General features: G+C 41.9%; 1 protein-coding gene across 1 annotated transcript in view; it reads right to left on the bottom strand.

Moving 5' to 3' along the window:
* Positions 1 to 13,491, bottom strand: part of LOC114043369 (Na(+)/H(+) exchange regulatory cofactor NHE-RF3-like) — a 102,756-nt gene that overhangs the window by 88,746 nt on the left and 519 nt on the right. The gene's annotated exons all lie outside the window — the stretch shown is intronic.

Genomic DNA, 13,491 nt, shown 5'->3' with positions numbered 1-13,491 from the left:
GGAGGTTGCAGGATTTTCAGCAGGCAGAGATGTGGTCAGGGGAATGTTCCAGGTTCAGAGAAAAGAGGGAGCAAAGGCACTGAGGTGGGACAAGCAGAGAAAGGTCAAGAACCTCAAATTAGAGTATAACGTGTATGGGAATTAGAGAAGCAGGAGGAGGCCAGACTGTGAAAGGCTTTTACCTCCAGATTAAGGCAATAAGGAGCATGGACTTCCTTTGGTAGATAACCGATAATCATGAGAGTTGGAGGAGGGGGAGTCTTACCAAAATTAATCTGGCAGCACCATCCAAAATGGACAGTGTGGGAGAAAAAAGGTACACAGGAGACTAAAACACAGTCAGGAGTCTTAGTAAATATAGTCTAGACACAAAATACAGGGGAAGACATTCTGGAGCCAGAATCGATCTCTAAGATCAGACAATGAACAGAAGGGAAGTAGAAGATGGACAGGACTGGTAGGATCATTAACAGAAAATGAAAAGTCAAAATGAGCTGGTTTTCAATTTATTCCTATCCATCCAAGTTGTACTGATGAGAGTGAGATGTGGTTTTTAGCATATTTTTTTCTCCCCACATTTTCCTTCTTTGTTTAAAAATAAAGCCTCTAACACCAATTTTTTTTTAAATAAATTTTATTTAGCGGGGGAAAGGGAAGGTAGGAAAGCACAGTTGAGTAGGGAAGAGAAGATAGGGAGAACTGTGCTGAAATAATAAATGGCATCATGACCTTCCAGTCTATCTCTGCCATTCTAGCTGCTCTTGTTTTCCTGACTCAAGGTTGAGCAACTTCCATGATTCACCACCATTCTGTAATCCCTCCTCTGCCTTACCTTCTACCATCCTAATCATCAACTCTGAGTAACCAGGACCATCTGAATTCTTTATTCCTGCTCCATGGCTACTAAATAAGACTACCGATAATAACAAAATTGTACTGACTTCATCTATTATAAATGTATATCCCTTAACCTCTAACCCTCACTGTTGCTCACTAATCCTATTTTGACACATACTTCTCCCCCAACCTCAGCCATTCAAACACATTTACAATTAGTAGCAACTTTAACTCCTACTTCATTGAGACCATTCAAAGACAGCACTCTCACCTCCCCTCCACTTCTCAAAACTTTTATCATTAATTCCTTTTTCCTGTCTCAGGGGAAAAGCAGATGCTAGCTACCTGTCAAGGCAGGATGTCTTCTCCCCGGGCCCTTTCCATCTCCTCTAAGAACTTCTTCCTTAAATCAGCCCATCTCACACATCTTTAATCTCTCCTCCATCTATTGATTCCTTGCTGTCAAGAGACATTCTCCAATCTCTCCAATGCCGTACCCCCTGAACCTTCTACCGCCTTGAGCTGCCTCTTTTCTCTTTCTCCAGTTATGCTAAAAGTAGTCTCTATTATATTATTTTAACTTCTTCAACATACACTTGACTCCTCCAGCCCTGAGGAAATTTGCCGAGGATGACGAATGGTAACTCACTCTTGTAGTTACTCTTAAGACTTACAAAGTGTTTTACTCACATTACCCTGTGAAGATGGATAGTACAAGTATTTGTACCCTTTTACAAATTAAAAAAAAAAACTGAGAAAGAGAGGCTCAGCCAGGTGAAGTGATTTGCCCAGCTAAAGCGTCATCATACGTGAGTCAGGACTAGAACCCAGCTTTCCTGACTATAAACAAGGGCTCTTTCTACTGCTTCATCAGGCTGTGTCCTATTGCCACACTATTCAAACTGCTCTCAAAGGTCACCAATGACTTCAGCGACATTCTCTTCTACGTGTCTGAAATCCTAATCCCAATCCTTCTCATCTCTGCCAGGATCCTGCTTCATCAATCACTACTTTTATTATCTTCAATTTCACTCCGCCATCATCTCAAGCTATCATTCTTATCACTCTTTCTTTTCAATGACAAACTCTAAGAGAGAAAGTTACATTTGTCATCTTGGCTTCTTTCCCACCTAGTCACTTCTTACTGCAATCTGACTTCCAACCAATATATCTCCCTCTTTTCCTCAGAAAGGTGAAGTACTAAGTGTCCAGGGCATTACATACACTACAAGACAAAGTTGCTGTCCATTTTCCTTAAATGTTTCCCATTTAACAAAGAAAAGCTGACTGTAGAGCACGGGTGTGAAGAAGACTCGCATATTCAAAAATTACTGGGATATAAAAAAAAAAACCAAAAAAACATCAACGGGGGAGGACTATTTATTAAGTGCCCACTATAGGCCAGGCGCTGGGCAAGCACTTCCCAAATATCTCATTTGAACATCACAAAAAACCTAGCAGATAGGTATTATTATTACAATTGGAGAAACTGAGGCTAAAAGAAGTTACGTGACTTGCCCAGGGTCACATAGCTAATTAGGGTCTAAGGCTAGATTTGAACTCTGATCTTATTGATTCTGGACCCAGTGCTCTATCCACTATGCCAATTAGCTGGTTTTTGTTTTTGTTTTTGCTTTTTTAAACATCTGGCTTCCAATCTCATCATTCTACTTTAAAATGCTCCCCCAAGGTTACCAATGCTCTCAGTTGCTAAATCCAATGGCCTTTTCTCAGTTCTCGTTCTTCTTGACCTTTTGGAAAGCTTATGATGTTGCTGCCCACCCACTCCTAAACACTGTCTTCTTCCACTGCACCGGTGGTCTTGGAGTCTTGGGGTTCTCCTCATACCTCTCTGATCACTGTCTCACTCTACTGTTGGATCACTCAACCCTATCCCCTAACCATGGGTACCTCTAAGGCTGCTTGGGCCCTCTCTTCTCTCTGCTGTCTCTTGACGGTCTCATCAGCTTACATGGGTTCAATCATCTCTCTGAAGATCACTCCCAAATACAAATAACTAGCCCTAGTTTCTCTCGGTTGAGATCCAGACCCACAACAACTGACCCCCCTGCACATCTCCACCTGAATATAGACTCTCTCAAACTCAACATGTCCAAAACAGAGCATATCCTCCCTCCCTAATCTCTCCCTTCTCCAAACTGTATTGTCTCTGTTTGTCCATGACCTCAATGTCATCCTTAGGTCCTCATTCTCACCCCATATTATTTAGTCAGGTGCCATATCTTATCAGTTCTATGCCTCCAAACCATCTCATATCCACGTTCTTATCTCTATTCACATAGCCACCACCTCAGCTCAGGCCTTCATCTCTCACCTGTCTCACTGTTCCTTAGTCCTTCACTCTTTCATCTATGGTGCACCTACTAACTATGGGTATACCCCAAGGCTCTGTACTGGGCCCTCTTCTTTTTTCTCTACATTCTCACTTGGGGATCTCATTTCCCATGGGTTCAGTTAGCTTCTCCATAGGGATTACTCATAAATCTATACATCCATCCTTAGTGGCCCTCTTGAGTTAGAGTCCTGCATCAAGAATTACCTCTTGGCATTTCAAACTCAACGAGCTAAAACAGAACTCTCCTCTCTCAAAATGCCCTTGCCCTTCCAAATTTCACTATTTTTGTCAAGGGCACCACCATCCAGTCATCTGGGCTATTTCCTACTATTCTCCTTCACAAATACTGCTCCAGCCAAAGCTGACCATGTGACCCCTGGATTCCCCCATAACTTCTGCAATCAAATATAAAAACCTATTTGGCATTCAAAGCTTTCTTCAACCTGGCCCCTTCATATCTTTCTAGTCTTTTTTGGGGGGGGGGCAGGCAAATGGGGTTAAGTGACTTGCCCAGGATCACATAGCTAATAAGTGTCTGAGGCTGGATTTGAACTCAGGTCCTCCTGACCCCAGAGCCAGTGCTCTATCCACTGCACCGCCTAACTGCCCCCTTTCTAGCCTTTTAATACATTATTCTCTTCCACAAACTCTGCAGTCCAGTTGTACTTACCAACTTGCTCTTCTTCACATACTATGCCCCATCTCTGTGACTTTGCAATAGCTGCCCCCGTGCCTGCACCACAATCCCTCCCTCACTGCCACCTCTCAGATCCCTGATTTCCTTCAGGACTCAGCTCAGGTGCTACCTTCTATATGAAGGCTTTCCTAATCCCTCTAGTAACTAGGTTACTCCTTCCCCAAATGACCTTAGATTCATTTTATATATATTATAGTTTAGTCATTTCAGTCATGTCGACTCTTCGTGACCCCTTTCTGGGAGGCTTTCTTGGCAGAGGTGCTGGAGTGCTTTGCCATTTCCTTCTCCAGCTCACTTGACAGATGAGGAAACTGAGGCAAGCAGGGTTAAGTGACTTGCCCAGGGTCACCCAGCTGGTAAGTGTCTGAGGCTGGATTTGAACTCAGAAAGATGAGTCTTCCTGATTCTAAGCCCAGTGCTCTGTGCACCATGGCACCACCTAGCTGCCCTTATACAATACTAATACGCTTATGCACACATATCGTGCTTGTTAGAATCCTGCCTTGAGGCCAGGAACTCTCTTAGGTTTGTCTTTGTATTCACAGTGCCTGGAATATAGCAGATATTTAATAAATACTCATTGATGAATGACTCTGAAATACCAAGTTCTGCCCTGTCTCCTTAGCTCCAGATCTCCATTTCCAATTGCTTGCTGTATATCTCTAGCTAGGTAAGTTACTGGTACCTTAAACTCAATATATGCTCCTCCTCCTGATTTCCCTATTTCAGTCGAGGTCCTCAAGGTTGGTCCTCTCTTGCACTCATTGCCTCCATTTTATTCCTACTGTCACCGTGCCAGTACAAACCCTCTTACCACCACCAGCCTGTCTGACTACAATGCCTCCAACCAGCCTTCACATGGGTCCTAGAAGCAGGGGTGGGGAACCTGTGGCCTCAAGGCCACACGTGACCCTCTAGGTCCTTAAGTGCAGTCCTTTGACCGAATCCAAACTTCACAGAACAAATCCCTTTTCTTTCTCCCCCCCCTTTTTTTTTGGTGAGGCAATTGGGGTTAAGTGACTTGCCCAAGGTCACACAGCCAGTATGTGTCATGTGTCTGAGGAAAGATTTAAACTCAGGTCCTCCTGACTCCAAGGCTGGTGCTCTATCCACTGCGCCACCTAGCTGCCCCACAAATCCCTTTTCAAAGGGAATGAAATCAAAGGAATGAAAATATGTTCAGTAATTACTCAGCATTACCATTCTATCAGAAAATTCACATGGACACAACTCAGCTGTGGGAAGATTTTCAGTGAAGACCAGCCTAGATGCATATCTTAAGGCAGAAATGCACCAATCTGCTGTGGTCAGATGAGTTCTGCTCAATACTGAAGAACTATTTAGGACCATTTAAAACCAGCAAAATGCTTAGCTCTGAGGAATTCAGTAGAATAAACAAAACCCTGGAATAAAATGTGGCATGAAGATGCAATAGATTATTGCACCACAAGTTACAACAAGCATGAAGAATTAAAAAAAAAAAAAGGCTGCCATGTTGTGATACCGAGTGAAGTACAAAGAATGTGCAATTGTAAATGTAAGCAATCTTAAAGGTTAAATGGCATGAATGACTTAGTACCAACTTGCTAAAAGTAAACCGCTTCCTTTCTTTTAACAAAGGGTAAACTGCAAAAAAAGGTTACATGCCTTTCATGTCTTGCTAGCTATGTCTTTGTGTTTGTGTGTTAAACCATTATCATTTTTAAAACACAAAGGCCTGTCCAACTCAAAGTAAAGTTGTCAGTATCTTATGGATAGCTTCCTTTAGATTTATTAATTATACTTTTTTCTAGTCAGAGGTGACATTTATGTTACTAATGATTTAGCTTGAAAAGCAATTGTAAATCTCCTAAATGGCTCTCACACTAAAGTGGACAGATTTAATCACTGGGCCCTTAACATTTACATTACAATCTCCACAACTTGGATATTAAGAAATGTTGACATCCTATCAACCACCAGTCAGTTCCAACTGGGATCTCCCTTCCTCCAGTATTCCCGCCTACGTTCTTCCTTTTTCTCTCAACCTAAACACCAACCCCACCATCCCCAGTCACCTGAAAGGGAGACCAGGGACACATGCCCTCTTACCAATGATCCTGAGCCCAAACCCCTCCAGCCCCTCTCCCTCCATGCACATACCCTAGCTGTGGACCAGACACTACTACTCATGCCACTTCAGCAAACAGGGAGTCAATCTATATAATCTTCCCAGTAACATGGAAGACCACTGGGGCTTGCCTCTTGACCGGCCACTATGCTCTCTGGTCAACTAAGCCTCACCAAGTGCTCTCCTGCTGTCCCCTCTAGATCAATGCGCAATGACATTTGCGATGTTAACAGACTCTAAGAACCACTGGGTCTTTCCATCTGCCTTGTAGTAGAACGTCCCTATGTGTCTTCTCTCTCTTAGAATGTGAATGGGAGAGCAGGGACTTTATCCCTTTGCTATTTGTATCCCCAATATTTTGTGTGTTACTTGGCACAAAGCCAAGTGCTTAATAAATGCTTTTTAATTCATTCAAGTAAGTCTGGGATTTAGGACAGAGATACAGCAAAAATCTGTAGCACATGAAGCCCCAACTTGGATCTCAAATACTTCTACTCACCTGGACAAGTGAGAGAATTTTACACTTTTCAATACAGAAAATCTTTTGAACCTTATTTATTCTTTAGCACCTCTGCCTTAGATCTCCTTCTCAGCAACTGACCTGCCCAGATACAAGTTGAAAAGGACTGTATGCAGATAAGTGAATTTGCTGCTTCCATCCAGGAGATTTAAAGTCCCTGAAAGTCCTCGTTTTTAGCATCTTTGTGATCCCCCTGCCCCCACCAAAAAAAAAAACAAAAAAAACAAAAAAACACATAAGACATTTTCCTCATATGAAACTAGGTTTTTCCTCAAGCAAATGCCCCAGTGGAACAGCAGGGATCAAAGAGAAACATGGAAGGAAATAAGAGGGTAGTTAGGGTATGTTATGAAAGACTTTGAATGAGAAATATTAAATTCCCTTGGCCAAGTGATTTCACATTTTTGTACATCAATTTCCTCCTCTGAAAAATGAGGGGCTGACTTACAACTCTAAAATCCTACCATGTGATGATTCAAAAACTCAGAAATTATTATTCACTATCTACAGTCATCCAGGCCTTTATCTCTACATGTTCCTATACCATGTGAAACTGTCAACAACAGCCTAAAACACACATGTATCGTGCTCTAGAAGTCAGTCAATTAGCTCCATGTGCCAGGTACTGTGCTATGTGCTGGGATACAAAAAAGAAGCAAAAGATGGTCCCTGCCCGCAAGGAGTTCATAATTGAATGGGACAGACAACAGATAAACAAATATGCAGAAACAAGCCATATGAGGGACAGACAGGAAATAACCGAAAGAGGGAAAGCACGAGAATTAAGAGGGGATGGGAAAGGCTACCTGTAGATGAGGGGATTTGAAAGCTGAGACCCGAAGGAAACTAGAGAAGCCAGGAGGCAGAGATGAAGTGGGAGAACACTGTAGGCACAAGGAACAGTCAGAGACAAAGATGCTGAGAGATGGGGTGTCCTGTTGATGGAACAGCAGGGATTAAAAAGATCATGGCAGGGAATAAGCTGGAAAAGGGTAGGGAGGGTACATTATGAAAGACTTTGAATACCAAACAGAGGATCTAATGCTAGAGATCATAGGGCATCACTGGAATTTACTGAGGGGGTTGGGGGGACCTACTAAATAAAAATCTAGATCTACTATTAAGAAAAATTTAGCAAAGATTCACAGAAAGATTCTTTGATAAAGAGAAAACTAATAAATGCTCATTTAATATAATCAATTTGGAAAATTTGGATTCAAATCCTGTCCCTGCTTCTTACTAGTGGTGAAAGTCTATGTTACCACCTTCCTGGTCTTCTCATCCGTAAAATGAAGAGGCTGAACTAGGTGACCCCTCCAGTCTCAACTCAATATCCTCTAATGTTTTAGGCTAACCAAAAGTTTCCAACACATGCTACATCACAAAAACATCATTTATGTGGTGGCAAGCTAATCTTCCTTTGGAGCTCTGGTCCTTCTCCTGCATAGCCTGCAATCAACTATGGCGTCCTAAATGCCTCACCGTCCTCAATCACCAAATCTACTCATCATCCTCCCTTAACGTATACTTGTACAGCTAAATACATCTTGAGGTTTCCCTGTGACACAGGTCATTCAACCAAATACTTAGTATACGCAAAAGCCTCGTGGGTACACAAAGACGAAAGATGAAATGGTCCCTGCCCTCAAGGAGCTTTCAATCTACTAGACAGCTAGTGGTGCCCTCTATAAATAAGAAATAAGTTTGGAAGAAGGGCACACTTAGTGGGAAAGATAATGAAATGTGCTTTGGGCATGTTGAGTTGGAAATGCTTATAGAACACCAAAAGACAGACATCCAAGAGGCAGCTGGCAATTCAGCAATGGAGTTCAGGAGACTAAGTTGAGTGATCATTTGCATAATTTAACACATGATGTAATGTCCATGAGAGAGAAACAGAAAGTCAAAAGAAGAGTCCACTGAAGGAAAACCATGTTTAGGAGATTAGAAATGGATGACAAAAGCAGAGAACACAGAATGGTCAGACAAATTGGAGAATCATACCACAGACACCAAAGGGAGTGGCTGACAGTGATAAAAGCTGCATAAAGATCAAACAGAATGAAGTCTAAGAAAAGGACATCAGATTTAATAGAAAAGATCATGAGTAATATAAGAGTAACAGCCATTCCCAAACAGTGGTCAAAGGATATGAACAAACCATTTTCAAAAGAATTGCAAAGTATTCACAACCACATGAAAGAATGTTCCAAATCATTAACAAGAGAAACGTAAACCAAAACAACCCTGAGGCTTTATCTCACATCCCCAAAATTGGCAAAAATGCCCCAAAATGGCAATACTCAATGTTGGAGGGGTTGTAGAATGATAAGCACACTAATACATTGTTAGTGGAGCTGTAAGATGACACAACCATTTTGGAAAGCAATTTGGAATTATACAAATTAAGTGACTAAATGTCCATACCTTGTGACTCCGTTACTAGGCTTACAGCCCAAGAAAGCCATTAACAAGAAGAAAGTCCCTATATATATCAAAATATTTAAAACAACACTTTTTGTGATAACAAAGATCTGGAAACAAAATCGACATCCCTCAATTAGGGAATAGCTAAACAAATCACAGTACATGAATGTAATGGAATATTACTGTGTGATTAAAAAAAAAAAGGATGTGTGATGAATACAAAGAAGTATGGAAAGATCTATATGAACTGATGCACAGTAAAGTGAGCCAAGAAAACAATACACACAATTAACTACAACAATGTCAATGGAAAGAACTACAAACCAAAAAATCAAAAGTGAGTGCCACAAAACTACAAAGATCAAACAGGACTCAAATGAGGAGACATGAGGACACCCCCAACCCACCGTTTTGTGGAGGCAGGAGGTCCACAGGGATTACACACACTGCACACAGACTTTTTCAATGTATTGATCAGTTGTGCTGACTCTTTTTCTTCTCTTTAAAAAAAAAAAAGCCCCAAACTGTTACATGGGACAGTTCTTTGGGGCAGGGTGAGGGAGGAATACTTGGGATAACTAGATGTAAGAAATAAAAATCATCAATAAGTAAATAAAAATGTAAGTATGTATTTTAAAGAGAGACCATTAATAACCTTGGGGAGAACACTTTCAATAGAGTAATGAGCTTAGAAACTAGAGAGCAAGGGGTTAAAGAAGGAAATAGAAGCAATGAGTATTTTTCCTAGGAGTATGGCTATAAAAGGAGCTAAAAGAATAGGTTTTAGGGAATGGCAGAGTCAAAGACGCAGGACATGCAGTCATGTTTGTCAGCAAGAGGGAGGAAACCAGCGAATAGAGTGACTGATGATGATGAGAATGGGGATGACTGAGGGAGTAAGATCTGGGAGAAGATGGGAGGACATGAGTGAAGGGCATTACTAAATAGAAAGGTTAACCCCCTCTTTTTCCAAAACTAGAGCAAAGGAAGGAGAAAACAGCTAGTGATATGGAGTAGGGGAAAAGAGGGATCTCACAACTGATGGCCTCTGTTTTCTCAGTAAAGTAGAAAACAAGATCTTTTGAGAGAGAGAAAGAGAGAGAGGTAGTAATATAGGAGGTCTGAGGGAAAAGAAGGCTTAGAATAGCTGCTGTGGTTAGTATTATCTATCAGGATTCATAGGATCATAGATTTAGGGCTAGAAGGGACCTTAGAGATTATTTCGTTCAAAGCCCTCATTTTATAGATGAGGAAACTTCGATCCAAAGTTTACACAAGTTAGTAGGTAGTAGCCAAGATTCAGATCTGGGTCTTCCCACAATCTTTCCACTGTACCAGGTTGCCTCAACTCTGAGTCAATCTGGGAAGAATAGGATTGCCATACATCCGTGGCAATTAGTGACAATTAACACTAGCTGACATTTACTGAGCATTTTAGATATAGTCTCTTGAAATTACGAATTTGTAATGGAGACAGTTGGCAGAGTAGCAGGACCATCTCCTTCAGCAGTACATGAGTAGGAACAAATGCAGCACTTCTGGGAGTAACCCAGAGTTGGAGTTACTCCCAACTGGTAAGCAGCAGCAAATCAGAGGCCACGGACTCGAGGAGATGGAATGTAGTTGAACTGGTTGACCAAAGGAGTCAAGTGTTGGGGCAGCTAGGTGGCACGGTGGATAGAACACCGGCCCTGAAGTCAGGAGGACCTGAGTTCAAATCCGGCCTCAGACCAAACACTTGACACTTACTAGCTGTGTGATCCTGGGCAAGTCACTTAACCCCAATTGCCTTAAAAAAAAAAAAGTCAAGTGTTAAGGAAGGCAAGGCAAGAGCTGGGGTGAGGAAACAGAAGAACAGGAAGAGAGGAGGGATTAGAAGTTATATCAAGAAGAAAGGACTTAGGAGGAGTGAAGCAAAAGAAGATATGAATGTGGATGGAGCACCAGCCCTGAAGTCAAGAGGACCTGAGTTCAAACCTGACCTCAGACACATAACACTCATTTAGCTGCGACTCTGGGCAAGTCACTTAACCCCAATACCTAAAAAATAAAAAAAATGAAGATATGGATGGACAATGTTATTCCTCTCTGATTGTTTCAGTGTTCAGGATCATTCAGTCCAACTGAACTCAAAAACATTTAGTAATGTAATTAACCTACGTGCTAGATGCTGGGGACACAGAATCAAACCAGCGCCTTCTCTCGAGTAGCTAGTGACAGTCTATTGGGGAGAGAGATATACATACACAAGTAAATAAAATACAAACTAAATAAATTCTAAGGGAAGAGAATGCTAATATAACTGGAAGACTGAGGGATCAGGAAAGGCCTCAAGTACGAACACTACCTGGGTAGTGCTCTGAAGAGAGGGCGGTGAGACAAAAGGACATTCCAGACGCGGAGAATCACTGCAGAATCAAGGAATGGAGGCGGAAGAGAAAAGTTTTGTACATTGAACAGTGAGCAGACCACTGGGACTAGAATGGTTAGTGTACGAAGGGGAATAATATGAAATAGGTAGAAGGGGAACCAGACTGTGGCAGGCCCTAAATGTCAGGTTGATGTCTTTTGAGTCAAGATGAGGGTTCAAAACTTACTAGCTGTGTGACCCTTCATGTTGCTTAACTTCCCTGAGAGTCAGTTTCTTCATCTGTAAAAACGAGCAAATTGGACTAGAGCCTCTGAGGTCCCTTCTAACACCAAATCTATTGTCCCACGATCCTACTTTCAATTTATGAATCAGGACATAACAGGCGGATGTCTGAGTTTAGGAATATCAATGGGCTGTCTGCATGAAAAATGGACTGGAGAGAAACAAGGCTGGAGGCAGCAAGGCCAGTTACTAGATTAATGCAATAATCTGGGCTAGAAATGATGAGAGCCTAAACCGATGTGGAGGTTGTGCGAACAGAGGGAAGGGGAGTTCTGCCAGGTGGGGAGGTGCAGGTCTACAGAGCCTGCTAGTGGGGGAGGCTGAGGCAAGTGAATTCTTCAAGTTTGGGAATTCCATGCAGCAGCGGGCTAAGCTGATAGGGTTTCCCAACTAAGATCCAGAGCCGACAGAGTGAAACCCTGGCAGCAGCAGCCCACCAGGCTGCCTAAGGAGAAGTGAACCAAATCAGGTCCGAAACAGAGCAGGGAAAAGCCCCCGTGATGGGGATTAGTGGTGGGATTGGGCAAAATGAGTGGCTGCTGAATTTCCAGCCTGGGAGAGACAGGGAGACCGAGTCTCCTTCCAAAAAAAAAAAAGTTCCCTTTTGGACATGTTGACTTGAGATTCCTACATGACATCCAGGTAGAGAGGTAAAGTGAGCAGTTGCTAACATGGGGATGGAATTTAGGAGAGAGATTAGAGTATTATGTGTATTGAGAGGATAACTGAATACACAAGAACTGATAAAATTACCAAAAGAAGCAGTGTAGAAAGAGGAAAGGAGGACCCAGGACAGAGCTTTGGAGGATAACCACACTTTAAGAGGGCAGCAGGAGAAGGCTGGTCCAGAGAAGACCAAGGGTCAGTCAGACAGAGAAGAAGAAAATCAAGATAAAGCAGTGTCACAGAAACAAAGAAGAGAACATCCAGGTCCAGGTGGTCAATTATGCTGAAAGCTGCCGAAGTCAAGGAGGGGGACTGGGAAAAAACCACTGGATTTATCAGTAAAGGATGCTTTGATCTCTGATGGATCAGCTCTGGATCTTAAAAAGAATATGTTTCCTTGCATGCATAGCCTTTTAAGGTTTTTTGGACCCCTCTGCCAGTCTGGTGAAGTCCACAGACCTCTCCCCAGAATCAGGTATTTTTTTTTAAAATTCATAATTGAAGAAAATAGTAAATTTCTTTTTCATTAAGGTTTACCGCCCCTGTCGGACCCTTGGGGGAGAATGGTTGGATACCAGGTTAAGAACTGCTGCCACTGAGATTCCCACTCCATGGAGTTGAGGATTTCGGAGGGATGCCTGCACTGTGGAAACCACAGCCATCCTGGTTCCCGGCTGCCACCTGCCATTAGTGGCAAAGTAGAGGGCCTTCTCAATATTTCATGCATGTGTCTTGTCTTGTTTTCACATTACGAACATTTACAGACTACTCCACCTCTTTTAGAGGCCTCTTGTAACAAGGTAAAACAATTAAACAAAACTAACAATACAGTGACTTCATCTCTATTTCCATTCAATGACTGCCACACGCCTATCGTATCTAATTTTTCCAAAATTATATTCAAGTCATTACAGGAATCACAAGAAAAATAAAAAATGTAAATAAAAGTGAATAATCAGAAGAGACCTTATAAGAATGAACAGTATACATTCTAATGGAGAGGATATTAAAATGATTGTTTCAGAATCCTAAAGTCACAAGGGATCATAGATATAGTCAATTATGACAGAAGATCTATAAATATTTTTGTAATGTTTTGAAGATGCTATAAGAAAAAAACAAAAGGAAGGGACACATTAAGGGAAAATGGAAAAGATGGGTCAATTTATTAACACACCTTCTCTCTCTCTCACACACACACACACACACACACACACACACACAC

The sequence above is a fragment of the Vombatus ursinus genome, unplaced genomic scaffold (genome assembly GCF_900497805.2).
Source record: "Vombatus ursinus unplaced genomic scaffold, bare-nosed wombat genome assembly UNPS02014768.1, whole genome shotgun sequence".
Lineage (NCBI taxonomy): Eukaryota > Metazoa > Chordata > Mammalia > Diprotodontia > Vombatidae > Vombatus > Vombatus ursinus.
Note: the sequence above shows the minus strand (reverse complement) of the source record. Positions and strands in the feature narration are given on the sequence as shown.